This window comes from Sus scrofa, chromosome 13 (assembly GCF_054392235.1).
Source record: "Sus scrofa isolate SSC_HxYL_T2T_F1_AM1 chromosome 13, Sscrofa_HxYL_maternal_Yorkshire_Landrace_v2.0, whole genome shotgun sequence".
Lineage (NCBI taxonomy): Eukaryota > Metazoa > Chordata > Mammalia > Artiodactyla > Suidae > Sus > Sus scrofa.
In genome coordinates, this window is record NC_139395.1 from 39342343 (window position 1) to 39365589 (window position 23247).

A 23247-nucleotide genomic window follows, 5' to 3' on the forward strand; every position below is an offset into this window, starting at 1 on the left:
GGTGATGTTGTCAATGCTTCAACATTAACCAGCAACATCTTGATCTATTAAACAATTGAAATATATCTTTTCCAAAGTAAATGCTAGGAGAGTTGCTATAAGATGCTGTTCAATATTCTCTGGTCCCAGAGGTCAAGTATTTTGATCTGGTGAGGGTTTTCAGGTGCTGATCAAAGATTCTGAGATCAGCAGATAAGATGCCTGAGAACATATTCTTCCCCTGGATGGGCATCTCTCAACTGGCAATAAAAATCACATGGTTTATAGGTTAGATATCTTCTCTCATCCCCTGCTGTTTGGGATGTAGGCTGTTAAAAGGATGAAGGTAAGTTGAAAGGGAAGATATTTTGCAATACAAATAGAAGCATGTATGATTAGTCCAGATTGTTATTCATACGTGCAAGAAACAGCGCAAATTAGCTTAAGTATAAAAAGACAATTTATTGGTTCATTAAAGATGCATGGTGATAGTTGTCTTCAGTCACAGATGGATCTAGGAGCTCAAACTACATCATCCATGCTGCCTTCCTCAGTAGTGTCTCCATTGTTATTCAGTGGCTATACTATTTGAACCAAAAGATGGAGAGGGAGTCGTTCCTCAGAACAAAAGCAGGGTGCATGAGAGCAAGAGATTATACCATAAGAAGTCATAAAAGTGACATCTACAAATTTTGCCCTGAGAGACCACACTGCTTCGACTCATGATGCTTCTTGAGCACCTACTCTGTGCCAAGCATCATGCTAAGTGCTTAGAATACCCTGATGAGCAAAACAGACACTCTCTGCCCTTATGGAATTTGCATTTTAAGGTCAATATACTTTTTTATGAGTCCAGTCAGACTAGTCCCTGTCTTCATGAATCACTGAACAATAGCTGATGGGATGAGAGTCATAGGCCAGAACTTGAGATAAGGATTGGCTACATATAACTTATGAGAGGAGTGTTCTTGGGGAAAAGGGGAGAGAGGATGGAACAGGGGGAGGAGCTAGGCCAGAAAGTGGTCACAGCTAGAGTCAGCTTCAGCCTGATCCTGTGGGAAGTTCTGGAGCATGAAGTGTACTGTGGAGGTGGTCCCAGCTTGCGGCAAGAGGGCTGGCCTTTTATACCCCCATGTCAGTCACTCATTGGCTGTGGGCTGCCCTGGGTGGGCTGGGGGTGTTAACATTCCAGGTTGATGTCTCCTATCTGCCAAAGCAACTCTCTGAAAGGAGCAGTTGTGAATAATCCCAGCTGCTGGGATTGGGTGCCCTGGCAGTGGGACATTGACAGTGTTCACTCAGAGGGGATGATGTTAATTACATTCTTCCCTATGTGACGTGTAATGCCTATCTTTGCATTGGACAGCAGCCTTTTCTGTTTTCTTTTTTGGCTGCCCCATGACATATGGAGTTCCTGTCTGAGCTGTGGTTGCAACCTATGCTGCAACTGCAGCAACACTGGATCCTTAACCCACTGTGCCAAGCCGAGGATCAAACTTGTATCCCAGCACTCCAGAGATGCCACCAATCCCACTGCGCTATAGTGGGAACTCCCTGGATAGCAGTTTTTATTCAATAAGTTAATTATTTGACTAGTTAAATGATATGAGCAAATACAAAAATAATATTAATATTAATAATAATATGGGGAGATAAAACTATTTTTAAGCCTTTTGTAGGATCTTAGTGATTCTTTTAAGGAAAGTAATAAAGACAATTAAGGCCAGAGGGTAAGCTGAGTCTTTCTCAGCGAAGCCCAGGGTATTGAGGATTTAAGGGAATGACATTGAATACCGTAAAGTGTGCTCTGCAGCTGCAGAGTGCTACATCTACCAGGAAGTCTTTGCTTCCTAAAAATGGAAAGTCGGGACAATTACAGTCATTAATCATGTGTAACTGAAAGCTCATGATAGAACAAAATGGGAGCTGAAAACTCCAAATCTAATTTGTCAGTAATGGACAAAAGATTATGTCCATTGGGACATCCACTGCAGGTAAACAATGAGCAGTATTTGTCAAAATCTTATGCTTTCTTCAATTTAAATGGACTCTGCTCCTTAGGAATTGCAGCTTCACTGACTGCAAAAACTTTATAAGCATTAAGGAGATGCTGAACCATAAATGGCTTGCTTAGAAAGACAACTCAAAGGAGTCCTACTGTGTGGTCAGAGCTGGGGATTGGTCTGCACCACTGTGAGAAATGGCCTGGCTTGGTTTTTATGTAGAGGAACTGAAACAAACACACACCTGCTTCCCCCAGTGCACACAGAGCTTATTGCCTACTTTAACTCAATTTACTATTCAATTGTATGCGTTAGTATAACTGCCATGCCGGGATACTCCTGCCCAGGAAAGTAACTTGAAAGTTCATTACATGAACTTCCGAATAGATACATCAACACCTCTATAGGAAGCATCAACAGACGTCTTACTCCCTAAGATTTTTCGAATCCCTCACCTCAAAGTCCTCACTTGGCTGTTGCCACCAATTCTAACCGTTAGTCATGGTCTTTATCCAGTACAGATCAAGCATCACACTGAAAGACCTACTTTGATAAAACTTTCAATTCTCCATAAGACCCAGCTTTGCCTTTGCCCCTTGAAGACACAGCCAAAGCTCTGTTGCAGTGGTGGTGTCCCTTCCACAGTGAGCAATCAATGTAGCATCATCTTATCAATAGATGATATTTGGGAAGCTTGCATTTACAATGTTTAAATGCTGTAGCATGTCTCAAGCATGCATCTTAGTGTATGCTCTCTCATCCTCTATGTTTACTCCTGGGACATTTCTTGAGTCCCTGACCTTCATGTTGTGGTATTTTCCATTTTAATCTCAGCCCTTTCAAAGAAAACAACAAGGAGATAAATAAATTTTAAAGGTAGATAGAGGAGTTCCCGTGGTGGCGCAGTGGTTAACGAATCCGACTAGGAACCATGAGGTTGCGGGTTCCGTCCCTGCCCTTGCTCAGTGGGTTCACGATCCGGCGTTGCCGTGAGCTGTGGTGTAGGTCGCAGAGGCGGCTCGGATCCCGCGTTGCTGTGGCTCTGGCGTAGGCCGGTGGCTACAGCTCCGATTCAACCCCTAGCCTGGGAGCCTCCATATGCCGCGGAAGCGGCCCAAGAAATAGCAACAACAACAACAAAAAGACCAAAAAAAATAAATAAATAAAAATAAAAAAAATAAAGGTAGATAGAAAAATTATAGAAGTGAATCTTTAATGCTAGGTTAAAAAGTGAATGCTTTTTACCTGGCATTAAAGCTTTGAAATATATAAAACAAAAATAATAGCTGTATGTGAGCAAATGGACAAATCCACAATCTTTATGACAAAATTAAGAGCATATACAAATAAATAAGAATATAAAATATCTGAATAACAATTAACAATATATATTAAATGTTATACCCTCAAAACAAATTATATATTCTCTCTCCATGATTCACTTTCTATACTTGGCCTCCATTACTCTTTCCTCTCAGATTCCTCTCATTTTACTGCTTCCTCATTCTCAGGCCTTTGCCTGTTCCTCTCATTCTCCTAGACTTAACATGTGTGTGTCCCACAGCCTAGTCCTTGGGCTCTTCAACCCTCTATCTACACTCATTCCCTGAGTGACCTCATCTAGTCTCTTGGTTGTGAATACCAACTACCTACTGAGAGCTCCTAAATTGCTATCTCCATTCCAGCCTTCTCTTCTGAATCCCATATTCATGGATCCAATTGTCTGCTCAACACATCTCCAATTTAGCATTTTAGAAACTGAGTTTCAGATCTCTAGCCCCCAACCTGAACCATCTACAGTCTTCTGCATCTCAGTGGATGGCAGCTCTAGAAATCTACTCAAGCCAAAACCTTTGTGTGGTCCTTGACTCCTCTCTTTGATTTCCAATCACTAATCTGTCAGGAGACCCAGTTGGGTCTAACTTCAAAATATATCCCCAATCCAACCACTTCTCCCACCTCTACTGCTGCCACCTTGAACCAGACCACTATCATCTCCCACCTTAACAATGGCAATAGCCTCCTAGCCATCTCCCTGTCCTCCTAGGGTCAGTTCTTCACAAAGTCATCAGTGCGAGCCCGGAAAAACTGAGATCATGACACTTCTCTGCCCCCACCCACTTCACTAAGAGTCAAAGTCCTGCAAAGCTCTACAAAGCACTTTAGGAAGTGTGCACACAAATGTGTACACCATACACACACACACACACACACACACACACACACACACACACACACACACACATGCCCACCTCCTCTACCCTCACATTCCAAGTCATCTTTTCAATGAGGCTTTCCCTGACCACCCTAAATTTAATTGCAGTCTGTGCTTACATCCTGCACTACCCATCCCACTTACCCTACTCTATTATTTTGGAAAACATTTTTCACCTTCCATAGCACATATAACATTACTTTAAAATTTGCTTATTCATCGTGAGTATTGATTATCACCTGTTTCCTCTCTCTTAGATGAAAGCTCCACAAGAGCAGGGATCTTTGTTTTGTTCACTGATGGATCCTAAGAATCTGGAACTGTGCTTGGAACATCATAGGCCCTCAATAAATATTTGTTGAATGAATATGTACTTTTTTCATGCTAAGATGAAACACTAGCAAATTTTGACCATCAGGTCACAAAGGTAATGCTAACAAACTTCAAAAAGCAAAAACAATAATGATCAAAATGCAATATAATTATAAATTAATAACCATATAATGCTCTAAAAAATCTTCCATGTTGATATTTAAATTTTTTTTTTTTTAGGGCTACACCCAAACCATATGGAAGTTCCCAGGCTAGGGGTCAAATCAGAGCTGCAGCTAAGGGCCTATACCACAGCCACAGCAACTCACCAGCTGAGCCGCATCTGCGACCTACACCACAGCTCATGGCAATGCCAGATCCTTAACCACTGAGCGAGGCTAGGGATCAAACCTACATTCTCATGGATCCTAGTCGGGTTTGATAACCGCTGAGCCACAATGGGAACTCCTTTTAAAATACTTTTGATGTCTTTCTTTTCTTTTTCCTTTCTCTCTCCCTACCTCACCCTGCCCTGCAGCCTCCCAACAAACTTGTGATTCCCTGGGAATACTCCGGTGTTTTGTTCTACCAACAGCCACTCATACCCTAATACAGACCACTGCCTGTTCACAAGATCATCAGCTCAATGAAGGAGGAAATTACACAGGAGGTAAGGGATAGTGACTACTTTGTTACTGTCTGAGATATGGGAGTCAGGCAAAGGGCCCATACCTATAGACTAGACTGGGTTTTTCACACTGGCTATGAGCATTGGTCCATCTCTGAGTAAGTTGGTTACGTGGCCCATGTGTCTCCAAGAGTAGTCATGACCATGGGACTTGGATGTCTAATGCTCGTCATGCTCTCTTTCATTTTACTTTACTGAATATACCTTTTTTTTTTTTTCTTTTTTGGCTGCACCTGTGGCATATGGAAGTTCCCAAGCCAGAGACTGAATTCGAGCCACAGCTGCGACCTACACCACAGCTGTGGCAATGCCGGATCCTTAACAGTCTGCACCATAGCAAGAACTTATGAACACACTTTTAAAACTGAAGTGTAACATCCATTCAGAAAAATGTACGAATCATAAGTGAATAGCTCTGCTATGGATTGAAGTGTATTCTCCCCCACTAAAAATGCATGTGTTGAAGCCTTAATCCTCAATATGACTGTATTTGGACATAGGGCCTGTGAGAAGACGATAAAGGTTAAATGAGGCCATAAGGGTGGGGCCTTATTCCTATAGGTCTGGTGCCCTTATAAGAAAGGGAAGAGACACCAGAGTGTACTTTCTCATTCTCTCCCAACCCCTCTCTCTGTCCTGTGAGGACACAGGGAGAAGACAATCTGTAAACCAGGAGAGTGAGCTCTCAAATTCACTGGCATGTTAATCTTAGACTTTCCAGCCTCCAGAACTATGAGAAAAGAAATTTCATTGTAAAAGCCATCCAGTCTATAGTATTTTGTTATGGCAGCCTAGAATGACTAATAACAAACTCAGTGCATTTTCACCAAATGAACACAACCATGTAATCACCATGGGGGTCAAGAGAGCATCCCAGAAGCCTTAGTCATTTCCTCATTCCCCTTCCCAATCCCCCTCCTTCCCAAAGTTAACCAATATATTAACTTCTAACATCATAGAACAGTTTTGCCTACTTTTGGACTTTAAATAAACAGAACTATATAGGAATTTTTTTTAATTTCTAAATAATTTCTAGTGTAAGGGACCAAGAAAAGGAAAGAACAGGTTATTTTATTAGAAACAGAGCATAGTCTATTAAAAAAACCTGTGTTGCAACTTAGTCGTACTTAAAAGTTTTTAGCATTACAGGAGTTCCCATTGTGGCTCAGTGGTTAAGGAATCCGACTAGGAACCATGAGGTTGCGGGTTCGATCCCTGCCCTTGCTCAGTGGGTTAACGATCCGGCATTGCCGTGAGCTGTGGTGTAGGTTGCAGACGTGGCTCGGATCCCAGGTTGCTGTGGCTCTGGTGTAGGCCGGCGGCTACAGCTCTGATTCGACCCCTAGCCTGGGAACAAACCTCCATATGCCGCGGGAGCAGCCAAAGAAATGGCAAAAAGACCAAAAAAAAAAAAAAAGTTTTTAGCATTACATACATGTATAAGAGCAAAAAAAAAATCGAAAAGAACTAAACTCAATAGTCTTTAAAAAAAAGACCAATCTAAATCAAAGCCAATAAGTTATAAGAAAGGAATTAATAAAGGCAAAAAAAGAGAGATAAAACAGAAAACAAAAAGTAGCATAGATCATTAAATCAAACACTTATTCTTTAAAAGGAAACCCTACACAAATCTTCCATTTGCCTCACCAGAATTGTCTCTCTTCTCCACCCTATTCTGTGTCCCAGGAGACTGATCTCTATGGAATATATCCAGGGTTCCCAATTGGATTTGACCAGGGGAGCACCAGCTGGAGTTGAGAGGGAGAAAAGAGAGTCAGGTAAATGTTCATTCCTCTGTCTCCCTCCCTGCAAGCTGTGTCTTCCTGTGTCTCTCATTTTCACATCAGAGCTCCTTCTGGGAGGGTATTTGCTTTTCTTTCTCCTCTCTACCCACTACCTTTATCCTTTTCTGTTTATTTTCTACCTTTGTCTCCCTTTATAGCAGCACTATTCACAATAGCCAAGACACGGTAGTAACCTAAAGGTCCACTGATAGATGAATGCATTAAGAAGACGTTGTACAGGAGTTCCTGTCATGGCTCATCAGGTTATGCACCCATCTAGTATCCATGACGATGTGGGTTTGATCCGTGGCCCTGCTCAACGAGTTAAGGATCCAGCATTGCTGTGGGCTGCAGTGTAGGTCACAGACACAGTTCATTTCTGGCATAGCTGTGGCTGCAGTGTAGGCTGGCAGCTGCAGCTCTGATATGACCCCTAGCCTGGGAACTTCCCTATGCCACAGGTGCAGCCGTTAAAAAAAAAGAAAAAGTGGTACATACACACCATGGAGTACTATTCAACCATAAAAAGAATGAAATAATACCATTTGCAACAACATGGATGCAACTAGAGTTTCTCATACTAAGTGAAACAAGTCAGAAAGGGAAAGACAAATACCATATGATATCACTTGCATGTGGAATCTAAAATAAGGCACAGATGAACCTATCTACAAAACATAAACAGGCTCAGAGACAGAGAGGACAGAGTTGTGGTTGCCAAGGTGGAGGGGAGAGAACTGGTAGTTTAGGGTTAGTAGATGAAAACTATTACATTTAGAATGGATAAGCAATGAGGTCCTACTGTATAGCACAGAGAACTATATCCAGTCTCTTGGGATAGAACATGATGGAAGATTATATGAGAAAAACAATGTGTGTGTGTGTGTGTGTATGACTGGGTCACTTTGCTATACAGCAGAAACTGCTATAACATTGTAAATAAACTATACTTTAATAATAATAATAATAATAATCAATAGTGTTTAAAAAAACAGTTCTCAGCTTCGCCTATCCCCACCCTCACTCTCATATGGTGCTTCTTCAGAAGCATCTACTTTCAACTCTCTCAGCTGCTTCTTCTCATACTTAGCCTCACATTTCCAAGTGGGATGCTCTTTTTGCTACTTCTGGATCATTTGTTTTAGAGTATGTCAGCTAATTTCCAATTTCAGTGTTTGAGAGTTTTGTCCTCCTACACACCATGACTACCTGCTTCCTCTTCTTAATCTTCACAATATGGTTATATCATACTTTTCTGGTTGAACAGATAGCCAATATAAGTATTACTCGCTGGTGAGCCAAGTCGTTCCATCATTTCCTTCCTTCCTTTTACAGTCTTCCATTTTTCTCCCGTTTTTATTTACTTAATTTTCTGTATTTTTCCAGTAATCCAAAAGATCTGTTACATGTCCAATAATAATTTTTCCAAATGCCCAAACACATCAAATTTCCCTTAGAACTTTTTAAAACTTCTGCCTATCTTGAGATTATCAATGCTGGTTATCAGGTGCAGTACCCAAGGTGATTCACTCTCTTCCTAAGAGACTCCTTTGTTCACACTAATTTTTCACTGAGACTCTTTACCAACACAGTCCTACTTGGAAAAAGGTAAATTAAAATGTTTCGGAGTTCCACTCGTGGCGCAGCAGAAATGAATCTGACTAGGAACCATGAGGCTGCGGTTCAATCCCTGGCCTTGCTTAATGGGTTAAAGATCCAGCGTTTCTGTGCGTTGTGGTGTAGGTTGCCGATGCAGTTCAGATCCTGCGTTGCTGTGGCTGTGGTGTAGGCTGGCTGCTACAGCTCTGATTAGACCTCTAGCCTGGGAACCTCCATATGTCATGAGTGCAGCCCTGAAAAAAAAAAAAAAAAAAAGGTTTCCTCAAGGGACATGCCTGCCTCTCCAGGAGCTGCTAAAACACCCTGATTTTTGTTCCTTCGAACACCTTCCCTGGCTTCACAAGGTTAGTGGGGCTCAAGGTGCAAATCCACTTCATTTACACCAGAACACATTTCAACATATAAAGCTGCCTTCGTCAGTAGAGAAGTATTCGTTTAGGTGCCTAGAATCATAATGGATTTTGCAAAATACCAGATGTTTCTTAATGGCAAAGATTTTGCAAACAGGCTCATTAACAAAAGACTCAAACAGAAATAACAGTTACTAAGTGCTACAGTTTTTCCCCTTTCCATCTCTGAGATAATTTCTATTTCTCTCACATCTTAAATATAGTGACCTTTGTCAAATTCTCTGTTTGTTCTTTTCTTCTCTTTAATCTCTTACCCTGTATGCCAGCTATAACATTAACATCTTACTGCACAAATCAGGTATTTTCGTAATTTTTTAGAAACTCATTTTGCCTCCAAAGCTTACTCTCTGCCTTTAACAAGCTAATTAATCTTGTTGCATTTCTATTTCTTCATATGCAAAATGGGAATAATAATAAAAGTTTTTTTATAAATTTGTGAGCATTAAACAGGATCAATGTGAAGAATTTAACTTCCTGACACTTTGTACACAATCAATAAATATTAGCTATTGTTTGCATATTAGAATTATTTTTACTATCATCACCATTTTATTTGGTTATAGAGGGGAATCTTAATGCATAATTTCAATATCTTCTGGTATTCAGTGTTGTTATTAAGAAGATTGAATGATTTCCATTTCTTTGTAAGTAAACTGTCTCTTTCTCCTTCTCTCTTCCTCTCTCTCTCCAGTGTCCTCTCTATCATCAATGTTTTGAAAATAACATAGCTTGTTTGCCTCTTTTTTCATCCACTGTGCGGGGTGTTCAATTTAGCAGTCTCATTCTGGAAATTATTTTTTCTCTAATTCTGGGGGGTTTTCTTGTATTACATCTTTGATCATCTCTTCCCCGCTATTTTCTCTGCTCTGTTTCTGGAACTTGCTACAGAATGCTGTACTTCCAGAACTAATCCTCTTTTTCTCATAATTTCTCTTCCATTTCTTTATCTGTATTTTTTATAATACATCCTAACATATTTCCCCATCTTTTTTTTTTTTCCCTAGGGCTGCACCTGTGGCATGTGGAGGTTCTCAGGCTAGGGGTCTAATCGGAGCTGTAGCCGATGGCCTATGCCACAGCCACAGCCACAGCAACGCAGGGTCCGAGCTGCATCTGTGACCTACATCACAGCTCATGCGGTAGGCTGGATCCTTAACCCACTGAGTGAGGCCAGAGGTCAAACCCACAACTTCATGGTTCCCAGTCAGATTCATTAACCACTGAGCCACCACAGGAACTCCATATTTCCCCATCTTTATCTCCCAGTCACCTTGGCTCTTCTCTTCATCTGTCATGTTTTAAATGCCCGACAGAGTCTCATGCATTCTAGCAGTTCCTGTAACACACCAGCTCATTCACAGCAATGGTAGGTACTGTGACACAGGTACTATTCCTGTCCCCATTCTACAGCTGAGGCACTGGAGGCACAGAAAGGGTGTCACCTTCCCAAAGTCACACAACTAGTAAAATAGCAATGCCTGAATCACTATCATCTAGTTACACTGCCTTTGAGACATGAAGGAGGCTATGGCCCATGGGACATGCAGCATTTCTCTTTTCTGCCTGTACTATCATTTATGGTAACACTAATGAAAGAGGAGAGAAAAGAAAGGGGAAAAGCAAGACTCCTCTTGCCCATTTCAAGGCCAGTAGTGAGCAGTACTCATTTTCCTTTGGATATGTTTCTACCCAGAACAGTCCTATAAAGAGATAGGAGAAATAGAAGATGGCCTTCGTCCTTCTAAAAGTTGAGATTTCTATACCCACCACTGTCTCCATTCTGATTAAGTGGGATGAAGCATTTAATCAAGCAGTACTGTCCTAATGAAGTTAACGTTGTTTTCCAAATGAACATCTAATGTGATTAAAGAATGGAAGTTATTAAAAAAAAACAGATAAAGCTCACTGGGGCAATGACTTTCATTATTGTGCTTGAAACAAATATAAATGTAGCCAATTCACTCGAGATGTTGCCTCATCCTAAACCTGGCAATTAGAGATCTACAGAACATCCATGACTCAGCTCATCCATTCACTGTGTGTGGTGTGTGTTTCTGGTATTATATTCAGTGTGTCACCAAGAAGGGCAAACAAGACTCGACAGCACACAAGCATGCACCAGTATGCTCATGCCTATCACCTAGAGTGAGAAGCCTCACTTGGGAGCCTGTGCTGTGCTGTTCCTTTCATATAAAGTTCAAGAAAAGGCAAGACTCATTCATGGTGACAGATGTCACAGTAGTGAGGACCCCTGGGAGGAGGTATGAGGGGACATTCTGGAATGATGGAAATGTTCCGTATCTTGAACTAGGTGGTGTGTATGCATTAAAAATTCATTGAACTAATAAGCATTTAAGATCTTTTCATACAGAAATAAAAACAAAAATAAACAAATGGGACCTAATCAAACTTACAAGCTTTTGCCCAGCAAAGGAAACCATTAAAAAAAAAAAAACAAAAAAAAACCAAAAAAAAAGACAACCTATGGAATGGGAGAAAATATTTCCAAATATTATGACCAACAAGGACTTAAATTCTAAAATATACAAACAGCTCATACAACTCAACAACAAAAGCAACAACCCAATTAACAAATGGGCAAAAGACCTAAATAGGCATTTCTCAAAGACATCCAGATGGCCAATCAGCACATGAAAAGATGCTCAGCATTTCTAATTATTAGAGAAATGCAAATCAAAGGTACCACTTTGTGAGGTACCACTTCACACTGATCAGAATAGTCTACAAATAACATTATCAAAAAGTCTACAAATAACAAATGCTGGAGAGGATGTGAAGAAAAGGGAATATTCCTACACTTTTGCTGGAAATATAAATTGGTAGAGCCACTATGGAAATCAGTATGGAGGTTCCTAAAAAAATCAAGGATAAAGTTACCATATATGATCCAGCAATCCCACTCCTGGGCATATATCCAGACAAAACTACAATTCAAAAATATACATGAACCCCTACGTTCATAGCAGCACTATTCACAACAGCCAAGACATGGAAACAAACTAAATTTCCATTGACAGATGAATGGATAAAGAAGATATATATACACGATGAAATACTACTTGGCCATAAAAAAGAATGAAATGGAATACTACTCATCCATAAAAAAGAACAAAATAATGCCATTTGTAGCAACATGGATGGACCTGGAAATAATCATAATAAGTCAGAAAAAGACAAACACCATATGATATCACGTGTGGAATCTAAAATATGACACAAATGAACCTTTCTATGAAACAGAAACAGAATCACAGATAAGGAGAATAGTTTGTGGCTGCCAAGGGGGAGGGGGCTGGGGGAAGGAAGGAGTGGGGGGATTGGGTCAACAGATGTAAGTTATTATATATGGAGAGGATAAACAACAATATCCTACTGTATAGCACAGAGAACTATATTCAATGTCCTATGATAAACCATAATGGAAAAGAATATTTTAAAAAGTATATATATATACACATAGATGTATAACAGAATCACTTTGCTGTACAGCACAAGTTAACACAACATTGTAAATCAATCTACTTCAATAAAAAAAGATCTGTGCATTCTACTGTATACCTGTGTATTCTATATTCATATATATATGTTTTTTTTACTATGTTCTTCAATAAACTCTCTTTACTCTCCTCCTTCACTAGAAATTACTAATCAGGTAGTACCACAATAATGGAGGTCAGACAAATCAGGAGTTATTTTTATCACATATTAGTTGGGGGATCTTGGCCAAATCACTTAATATCTGTTAGTCCCAACAGTTATAAAAAGAGGCTATGGAGTTCCCATCGTGGCTCAGTGCTTAACAAATCCAACTAGTATCCATGAAGACAGGGGTTGATCCCTGGCCTTGCTCAGTGGTTAAGGATCCAGCATTGCTGTGAGCTGTGGTATAGGTCGCAAACACGGCTTGGATCCTGTGTTGCTGTGGCCGTGGCATAGGCCAGCAGCTACAGCTGATTCAGCCCCTAGCCTGGGAACCTCCATATGCCATGGGTGTGGCCCTAAAAAGACAAAAGACAAAAAAAAAAGAGGCTAGTCATAATGTCTACCCTCAGGTGTTCCTTCCTACACCCCAGCTTAGACAAAAAACTATGCTATACTCATGAATTTACATATACATACATATTTTAATATATATTTCTATTTTATATGTGTATATAAATATATATACATATACAACAATCTTGATGGCCCATCAGTACTGGAGACAGAATTATCAGCATCCAAAAACTGGTTCACAGTTCCTAAAGGTGGGAAGAACATTATCTTCAAACAGTCCCAGAGGTGAGTGGGGAGAGGCTCAAAGGGGTGTACACCTGGTACTCCAAGCTTGGAAGTTGACCCTCTAGAAGTTAGGGAGAAAAAAGGCAAGAAGTGGGGAATGCAGGGAAGCCTGTGTGTCCAGCCAGGCCCAGGCCACTGCATTTGGCTATAGAGATTGCACACTACACAGCTTCAGGGCCATAGTCCATTTGAATGGCGCCCCCTGCAGTTGTGTTGGGCAGGATCGCTGGGAGAGACACCACCAAAAGGGTGAGGTCTCACCAGCTGAATGTCCCACCTTCTCCAGAAGTTTTCCTACTCTCAGGTCACAATCTTAGCTTAGATGCCTCAGCCCTAAATCTGGTGATTTCTCAAAAGAGCAAAATCCATCATTGCAATGGAACTTTGTTCTGTTCCTATCTGAGTGCCCAGCTGCATTCAACTCGACCCAGTAATGTCCCAGGAAAACATAAACCTGGTGGTGCCCCCTGGACACCTACAAGGTTGGAGGTGTGAAACCCTGCACTTGTACTTGGAGAGGTGGGAACCCTTGATCTGAGTCAGTTAGTGACACACATCTCCACTGGATCTGCTAGTAGCAGTGATAGTAGTAGTAGTAATAGTAGCTGAAAGTTTCAAGCTTCTAATCATGCTTGGTCTTTCTGGTGAACAGCCCCTATCCAGGAGGCCACCAAGAGTTACCTCATTAGAACAAAATATGTTCCTATCACCTGGGAAATGCCAGAGGATTTAAGAGCGCTCAGGAACCAAGAGCAGAGACCATTTCTTACTATGGCACAGTAACCAATAAAAGCATAAAAATAGAACATATATATTGAAAATTGGTGAACAGAAAAGAGGGAATAAAGAAAAATCAATAAATTCTATTGAAAGATAGGAAAGAGGGGAAGAAGAAGACAAAGAAATAAAGCAAAATAAATACTGGTCACTAAATAACATGATAGGAATAAGTAAAAATATGTCAGCAATTACAGATTTACTCAAAAATGGAATAGTTTTAAAAGGCGCATAAAACCTGCATCCCAGCAGAATCCACAGATGAGATGGTTTAGGGACAACCCACAGAAGGAGGTAGAATTCAGGAAATAAAACAGCCATAAGGAGTTCCTATCATGGCTCAGCAGTAACAAATCCAACTAGTATCCATGAGTACACGGGTTTGATCCCTGGCCTCATTCAATGGGTTAAGGATCCTGTGTTGCCGTGAGCTATGGTATAGGCAGATGTGGCTCAGATCCCGAGTTGCTGTGGCTGTGGTATAGGCCGGCAGCTACAGCTCAGATTCAACCCCTAGCCTGGGAACTTCCGTATGCTATGGGTGTGGCCTTAAAAAGACAAAACAAACAAACAAAAACAGGCATGAAAAACAGAGAGAAGCTGTTGCCACTCTGAGGGGAAGAAGAGTTTTACCCTCAAAGGATACTGGAACCCTGGAGGAGGGATCTCCACTGGCCCTGCGGTCATGGAGGAACAGGGCTTCCACCAAAACGCAGCTTAGAGAGAGGAGGGAGGGGCAAGAAGTACTTGACTTTTCTCTTCTCCACTCTTTTTTTTTTTTTTTCTGTCTTTTTACCATTTCTTGGGCCGCTCCCAGGGCATATGGAGATTCCCAGGCTAGGGGTCGAATCAGAGCTGTAGCCGCTGGCCTACGCCAGGGCCACAGCAACTTGGTATCCAAGCTGCGTCTGCAACCTACACTATAGCTCACAGCCACACTGTATCGTTAACCCACTGAGCAAGGCCAGGGATCGAACCCGCAACCTCATGGTTCTTAGTCGGATTCGTTAACCACTGTGCCACGACGGGAACTCCTCTCTTCTCCACTCTTAAATCTCTTGCCTCCCCTTAGCAACCTAACCACAATGCAGCTGTCAAAGGAGCTTGGGCGATGCAATCTGTGAGCCAGAGCAGGGAAGAAAAGAGTGGGGAATATATGTGGTGGGCAAAGGGCATGACAGTATTCATATGTGATAAAAAGGACTTGGAAAACATTATTAGGAATGAAGAGAAGCTTTGCTTAATGATAAAAAGAATAAGTTGCCTGGAAGATATAACAATTCTGTACCTATATGAGTCTAACAACACAGGCTTCTTAGTATATAAAGAAAACACTATAGGAATTACAAGCACACAACAGCATATATACTCTCATAGTGGGAAGTTTTAGTATAAATCTCCCAGAAAGTGATGGATCCCAGAGACAATTTTTTTCTAAGTCTATAGAAAATTTGAACAACACAATAAGCTTAATATAATGGACATATATAGAATTGTACATATAAGGCTCCCAATAACTTAAAATGTATATTGTTACTGAAAACCTTATAAATGTCCCTCAGCTGGTGAACGGATAACCAGTTATATATTCAGATAATGAAATACTATTCAGCAATAAAAAGGAATGAATTGTTGATATATGCAGCAACATGGATGAATTTCACATGCATTATGCTGAGTAAAATTAGTTGGACTCAAAGGTCATATACTAAATGATACCGTTTACCAAAACATTCTTTTCTGGGGGGGCCACACCTATGGCATATGGGGGCTAGGGGTCAAATTGGAGCTACACCTGTCGGCCTAAGCCACAGCCACAGCCACAGCAATGCCTACACCAGTCTGCGACCTACACCGCAGTTCACGGCAATGCGGGATCCTTAACCCACTGAGCGAGGCCAAGGATTGAACCCTCAACCTCATGGTTACTAGTCAGATTCGTTTCTACAGTGTCACAATGGGAACTCCACAAAACATTCTAAAGGAAACAAAATGAAAGGAACAGAAAACAGATTAGTGATTGCCAGGGGATGTGGGTGGGGAGAGGTTGAGCAGTAGAGGCTGCTGGAATGGTTCTGGTTCTATCGTGGTAGGTAGTCCTAGACTTTCTGCATCTGCTAAAATTTGTAGAACTGTACACCAAAAACAGGAATGTTACTGCATACAACCACATTTTTAAATTGAATTTTAAAAACATTAGTCTACTCAAACTCAATAAATTATCTACAAATTTGACCAAGTACATGACCACAAAGGCAATTTTAAGAACTATTAAAGATGAATATCATAAACACTAAATTTTCTAACTACAGTACAAAAAACTCTGATTTATGGCTGATTTAGTTATAAAAATTTTGTTCCCAAACTTCATAATCTGGAAACTAAGAAAATACATTTAAATAAAATCAATGGGTCAAAGAATATCATAATAGAAAATCACGAAATATTTAGAGCTGAATAATAACAGAAGTGTTCATTTTGAAAATTTGTGGAACATAGATGAAGAGACATTTGAAGCAAAGAACATAGCCTTGGATGCATATATAGCATAATCCTGTGTGTGTGTGTGTGTGTGTGTGTGTGTGTGTGGCAGGGATTTTTTAAAATAATAAGTTAACCATTTTGTTCAAGAAGTTAGAAAAAGGACAATAAAAAATTTTAAAGTAGAAAGGAGGAAAAAATTTTAAATTAGCTGTAATTGTAAACAAAGGCACACTGTAGAGAGAATGTTATAAAATGACAATAGAATTGTGGCTGACAGCCAGACAAGAAAACTATGAGAAGAATGCAGAATCCAATCAGGCAGAAAAAAAAAAAGATAAATTGAAGCAGTCAAGTGAAGAGGAAATTAGGCATATTCCAACTAGGAGTGCAGAATTTCATTCCCCTACCAGGTGATAAAAATTGGAAAGAGATTGCAATTAAAATTGTTCCCCAAGGGGACAAGTGAAGCTCTTGTTTATAAATCTTAACCCATTTAAAATTTTTGGCTGGGCCATCCATGCCCGCCCAGTCCCTGGTACAGGCAGGGCCCAATTCTAAGAAAGGGCTTAGTATGTGCCAATCTGTGACTCAGGTAGAATTGATCCAGAACAAGTTCCCAGGATCCCAAAGAGCTTTTAGTTTTCACCAGTTTTAGCTAGCAATATTTAATCCATTCAAATTTTTAAATTTTTTATTCATTTAAAAATAATAATCATAGGAGTTGCCATTGTGGCACAGTGAAATGAATCCAACCATGAACCATGAGGTTGTAGGTTCGATCCCTGGACTCATTCAGTGGGTTAAGGATCCGGCATTGCCGTGAGCTGTGGTGTAGGTTGCAGACTGGTGTAGGCATTGCTGTGGTTGTGGCTGTGGCCAGCAGCTGTAGCTCTGATTCAACCCCTAGCCTAGGAACTTCCATATGCTGTGGGTGCGGCCCTAAAAAACAAAAAAATTTAAAAACATTTTTTAAATTAAAAAAAAAAAAAAAAGTTCCCATTGTGGCGCAGTGGAAACGAATCCAACTAGTATCAGTGAGGATGCAGGTTTGATCCCTGGCCTCACTCAATGGGTTAAGAATCCGGTACTGCTGTGAGCTACAGGGTAGGTCACAGACATGTCTTGGATGCAGCGTTGCTGTGGCTGTGGAGTAGGCCAGCAGATGCAGCCCAATTCGACCCCTAGCCTAGGAACTTCCATATGCAATAGATGTGGCCCTAAAATAATTAATTAAAATAACAATCAGAAATCCAATACAACATTGTTTACAAACAATGCAAAATGGAAAAAATCCAAATATCCACAAATACAGAAAAGCGTAAGTAAACTGTAATTTATTTATACACTAGAATACTACACAACTTATTTCTAACTAAATCTATAGCTAACAACTTGGATAAATCTCGGTGCGGGGGGAGGGACTTTCGAAAGAAAAAGTGAAGTGGCAAAAGAATAGAATATACAGTACCATTTAGGTAAATGTTTTAAAGCAGAAAGAAATTAATTGGTAAAAGCAGATCTTTGAATGCCAGGCTAAATTTGGGCTCATTTCAGTAGGGAGTAAGAATTCAATGTTGAATGAATGAGTCATCAAAAGATTTTGAGCTGGAAACACATAGCTATGCTGTAAGACTGATCCAGCAGGCTCTTAACCTGAGGTCCACAGAACTCAGGGGACTTATGTCTCTGCACAGGAGGAAGTACTTCTTTATTTTCAGGAAATGGAAATAGTATTCGGGGTACAATCAAAAAGCAAATGGTATTGGCAAGACTTGTGACTTTGTCACCAGTAGAAATCACAGATATTTTCATGTCACATTACAGTTGTGGAAGATGTCTTTATCCTTTATGCTCATCACACTTTGAAATTAGAGTAGGTGTTGGATTTGCAGCAGGATCTCATTACTGAATGAGTTAATAAAGAAGCACAGACATCACAAATTTGATTTTTAAAACATTTGAAAATGCACGTCAATATAAAGATTCCCTTTGCAATTCTGTGTGTTTCATTATTTACATTAAAAAAAAAAAAAAAAAAAGATTCCAGAGTTCCCGTTGTGGCTCAGAGGAAACGAATCTGACTAGCAACCACGAGGACGAAGATTTGATCCCCAGCCTCATTCAGTGAGTTAAGGATCTAGCATCGCTGTGAGCTGTGGTGTAGGCCGGTGGCTACAGCGGTGGTGTAGGCCAGTGGCTACAGCTCTGATTTGACCTCTAGCCTGGGAACCTCCAAATGCCACAAGTATGGCCCTAAAAGAGAAAAAAAAAAAAAAAAAAAGAAGAAGAAGAGAAAAAAAAAATGATTCCAAGAACATGCATCAGCTTCACCAGACTGCCAAAAGGGTCCATGGCACAAAAAAGTGAACACTAAGTAAGATGGCTATGAGGTGACAGTGGGGGCAGATCCTTGGAGGCTGTGCAAAAAGTCTGATCCGGTGATAAGAGGGCTGGGATGAGGGTGTGAAGGGTGGGAGTGAAGCTCAGTCCCCCAAGCGTCAGACTCATTTCCCACTCAGACTCAGCACACAGAACAGTGCCTGGAACACAGAAGCAACCAAGGCAAAATTTGTTAAATGTATGGAAAATGGAACTGGTGTGGGAGGTAACTGTGGGGTGGAATACACTGGGTTGGTCCAGTGAGTGAGCTTCTGAGGCCAGAAAGAAAGAAGGGTCCAAGAAGGGGATAGAAGGTGTTACATCAAACCCAGCTGCGATCAGTGAGGTCTGGCACTGAAGCAGGTATAGGAGGCCGGAAACTTGCAGTAAACTACAGCAGGTAAAGGATTCATTCAACTCCTGAACCTCCAAAGACTAAAAGCACACAGTGGTACTGGGTTTTAATTTCACAAATCTTATTCCAAATTTGCCTTTTCTCCTTTATAAATGGGACTCTTGAGCCATTATTGCAAAGTGCATTTGTCAGTCTTCCTGAAAGTCTTCCACAAGAGCAGGTTGGGATGAGGCTTTTTCTAGCCCAGAACTTCTATTGCAAGGCACGACTTGCCCCATATGACACCACCCAGGAAAGACCTGGATCTGGGGATGGAAGTGTAGAATTCAAGGAAAGGCAACTGAATTTTGCAATGGATAATTTTATGTGTTAACCTGACTGGATCATCAAATGCTCAGATAGCTGGTTAAACACTGAAACTTACACCAGCAGCTTTCCTGGTTCTCAGGCCTTTGGACTCAGACTAGACGTACACTACTGGTACTCCTGGGTTCTGAGCTTGTCAACTGCAAATCATGAGATTTCTCAGTCTCCATAACCACATGAGCCAACTCCTCTCAATAAATCATGTATATATATATGCATGTATACACTTACATGTGTATATATGTGTATATGTATTTGTATACACACAGACACATACACACACCCCTACACATAGATATGTTTCTGTTTCTCAGGATAATCCAGACTAATATAGATTCTTAGAAATATCAGATGGAAAAAATCTTGGTCACAATCTTCTACCTACAAAAATGTTATATAACCATAAACTCAGAGAAAAATTGTTCCTTGTATTTTATTAAACTTGCTCAATCAAAAACAAAAGCAAGAAAAATGAGGTGATAAATTTAGGTAGGACATAAGTTTGGTTAAAATGGTGAAGGTGAGGACTGCTTTGAAGGGGAGCAGAAATTAGGGTCCTCTGGGGCACATGCTCACACTTGCGCGCACACACGCACACACACAAATGCTCCATTTCCTCCTTACCCACTCTTCGTGACCTCTGGCAATTTGACCTTCACCCCAAGTCTCTACCCTTAGACCTTTACTCTTGATTATCTCTAGTCTCTCCCCAAACTCCAAGCATTCCCATTGTGCTAAGGATGTACATCTCTAGCCTTGAGCTTTCAAAAATAATGGCATCATAGACAGATACTACCCAATGCCTTCATTTCACAGATTAAAAAACAAAACAAAACAAACAAACAAAAAAAACACCTGCGGATCCTGGAAGTCTAGAGACGTATCCAGGGTCATGTACCTGCTGGTACTTAGAAGAGATGAGACAAAAAACCAGGTTTCCTAAATACCAATCTAGCAGTCCCCTGGATAACCCAGTTGTTTTTATGGTCTATATTCTAGGCAGCTATAAACTATTTCCAAATAGATATCTTCTGTTCAACTCAGATATTACAAGCCTCAACATGCAGTCAGAAAGACAGCAGTCACTTGTAAAAATGTTGAGTCTGAAATGGAAAATTTGGGAAAAGTATGTGTCAAGTAAGACAGTCAAAGGGTTAATATCCTTCATCCGTAAAAGAGCATTCTGTTTATTCAACACATACTTACTGAGAGTTCACTAGCCACTTGACTGTTTGTAGACATTGAGACTATAACACTTAGTAAGAATAGTATGGATTCTGCTTGTATGGGGTTTTCTGTCTAGTGGAGAGACAGACTAATCAGAAATTACTGTTGGGAAAGGCAGACACATGCAATCTAGAAGGGCTGCCCTGGGCCTGGAACATTTCCTGACAAAGAGATGAAGAGCCATCAAAGCCTGTAGCAGCCATACCTCTTTGCTTGAGAACATCTTCCCCAGTTCTGGGTTTGAGGTATACTTCTTTGTTCTGCTGAGCATGTGGGTCACTGGCCCAGAGGCATGCCATGTCCCCCAGCTTTCTGTACTTCAGAGCCCCCCATGGGGGAGGGGAAGGAGTCCTTCACCTGTATACTGTGTTGGCTGTGGGGTAAGACCCACTGATCATGGGGCATGGATGCTGACCTATTGAAACGCCTCTTGCTCTGTCTCGTCTCTATGGAAGGGAAGTGTTATTCCACCCAGAGCCTGTGCGAGTCATATCTTTCTTGGCGACCCTGACACCTGCAAATCAGGCAATGGGTTGACATGCTGGGACTGCTGCTTCTGGTGGTAGGCAATAGGTGTCACTTGCTCAACAACTGCCATAATGCCAGGACTAAGTGTTGAGAAATTCTTGGGAGAGGAGCACAAACCAGCAAAAGGCATCTAGAGAGGTGGGAAAAAAAATCAGGGCATGTCATATTCCAGAAATTTCAAGAGAGTTTTTCCCCTAATATGGAACTTTCTCCAATACAGAACATCATAGGTCTTTATTGTTGTTATATTCACTAGTTTGTTGTATATTTTAGCTTCCACATATGAGTGATATCATACAGTATTTGTCTTTCCCTGTCTTATTTCACTAAGCATAGTGCCCTCCAAGTACATCCATGTTGTTGTAAATGGCAACATTTCATTGTTTTTTATGGCTGAGTAATATTCCTGTGTGTATGTCTGTGTGAATCATAGTTTCTTTAGTCATTCATCTGTTGGTGGACATTTAGTTTGCCTCCACATCTTAGCAATTATAAATAATGCTGCTTTGAACATTGGGGTGCATGAATCTTTTCAAATTAGTGTGTTTATTTATTTATTTATTGGATATATACACCCAAGAGTGGAATAGCTGGATTATATGGTAGTTCCATTTGTAGTTTTTTGGGACTCCTCCCTACAGTTTTCCACAGTGACTGCACCAATTTACACTCCTGCCAATAGTTTATTAGGGTTCCAGTTTCTCCATATCCTTGCCAATATTTTTTATTTGTGTTCTTTTTGATTATAGCCATTCACAGATCTTTTTAAGCTTTGCTAAACTGATCAAAGAAAATGTTGAATTCTGAAACATATGAAAATATTAGTAATAAAATAACACAGTAGTAAAAACACAATAGTATTTTACATTCAGAAATCAGTTGCAAGTATTCACTGAATGCCTGACCCCAACCATAGACCCTGTACAAATCTTCTGCAAGGGCCCCTGTCCATCAAACTGAGGGTGAGTGACTATTGCTCTTGCATGCCTGTGTGTGAGTGTGTACACACATGCACAAACACACACACACACACCTTGGGGACCTCCTCTCTGGGATCTGAGGTCTTAAAACATTCTTCTCTGAAGACCCTCTTGTTTCAGAGAGGGTTTGCCCCACCTGCACAGGGCAGAAAACTAGTGGCGCACAGGGCCTAGCTTCCTAGGACATAGTGGGGTCCTCAACTCTTCCTTCCAGACATTCAGAAGCCACAAAGAGGGGTGATCCAAGAGGAGCCTGCTCAGGCCTCTTGATGGAATCATTCCAGGATTCCTTGGGGTTACCCAGAGGGGCCGGAAGCCTACCTATTGCTGCATTAAAAATAGACCTCAGGCATTTGAATGGTTGCATTTTTGTCATCTTTCCTATTTGGCCTCTTCCAGGGAGTGTTTGTCCTGAACTTTGTCCTAATGACACCCACATAAAACACAGTGGAGGAGAGCATTGTCAGTAACCAATGAGAATGTCTCTGGGCATGGCCAAGGTGGTGCTGCTAAAACATTTGAGAGGGGAAGTCTCTGTATTACTTTGCTCTCTGGTCCAAATGATCCAGAGACTAGCCTGCTTATTTGCCTCACCCCCAGCATTACAGGTGTTTACTGGCCTCCACTCCATGGAAAGATGGGACACAGGGCCCACGTGTGCACACCCACTGAATGCTCAGTCTCTGCCCTGCCCCCACTTGAGGTTAACAGTGGAGGAAACTAAAAGATTAAAAGCCTCTTGGCCTTGACATCAAAGAGGAAGGCAGGCAGTAGACACCTCTCGCCCACCTTCCCCAGGTAGGTCTGGGCAGGATCGTGGATGTAGACCCAAGGGCTC

The 23247-nt window shown here is 41.0% G+C and overlaps 1 long non-coding RNA gene across 7 annotated transcripts in view; it reads right to left on the reverse strand.

Moving 5' to 3' along the window:
• Positions 1-23247, reverse strand: part of LOC110256427 (uncharacterized) — a 193100-nt gene that overhangs the window by 109112 nt on the left and 60741 nt on the right. The window lies entirely within an intron of this gene.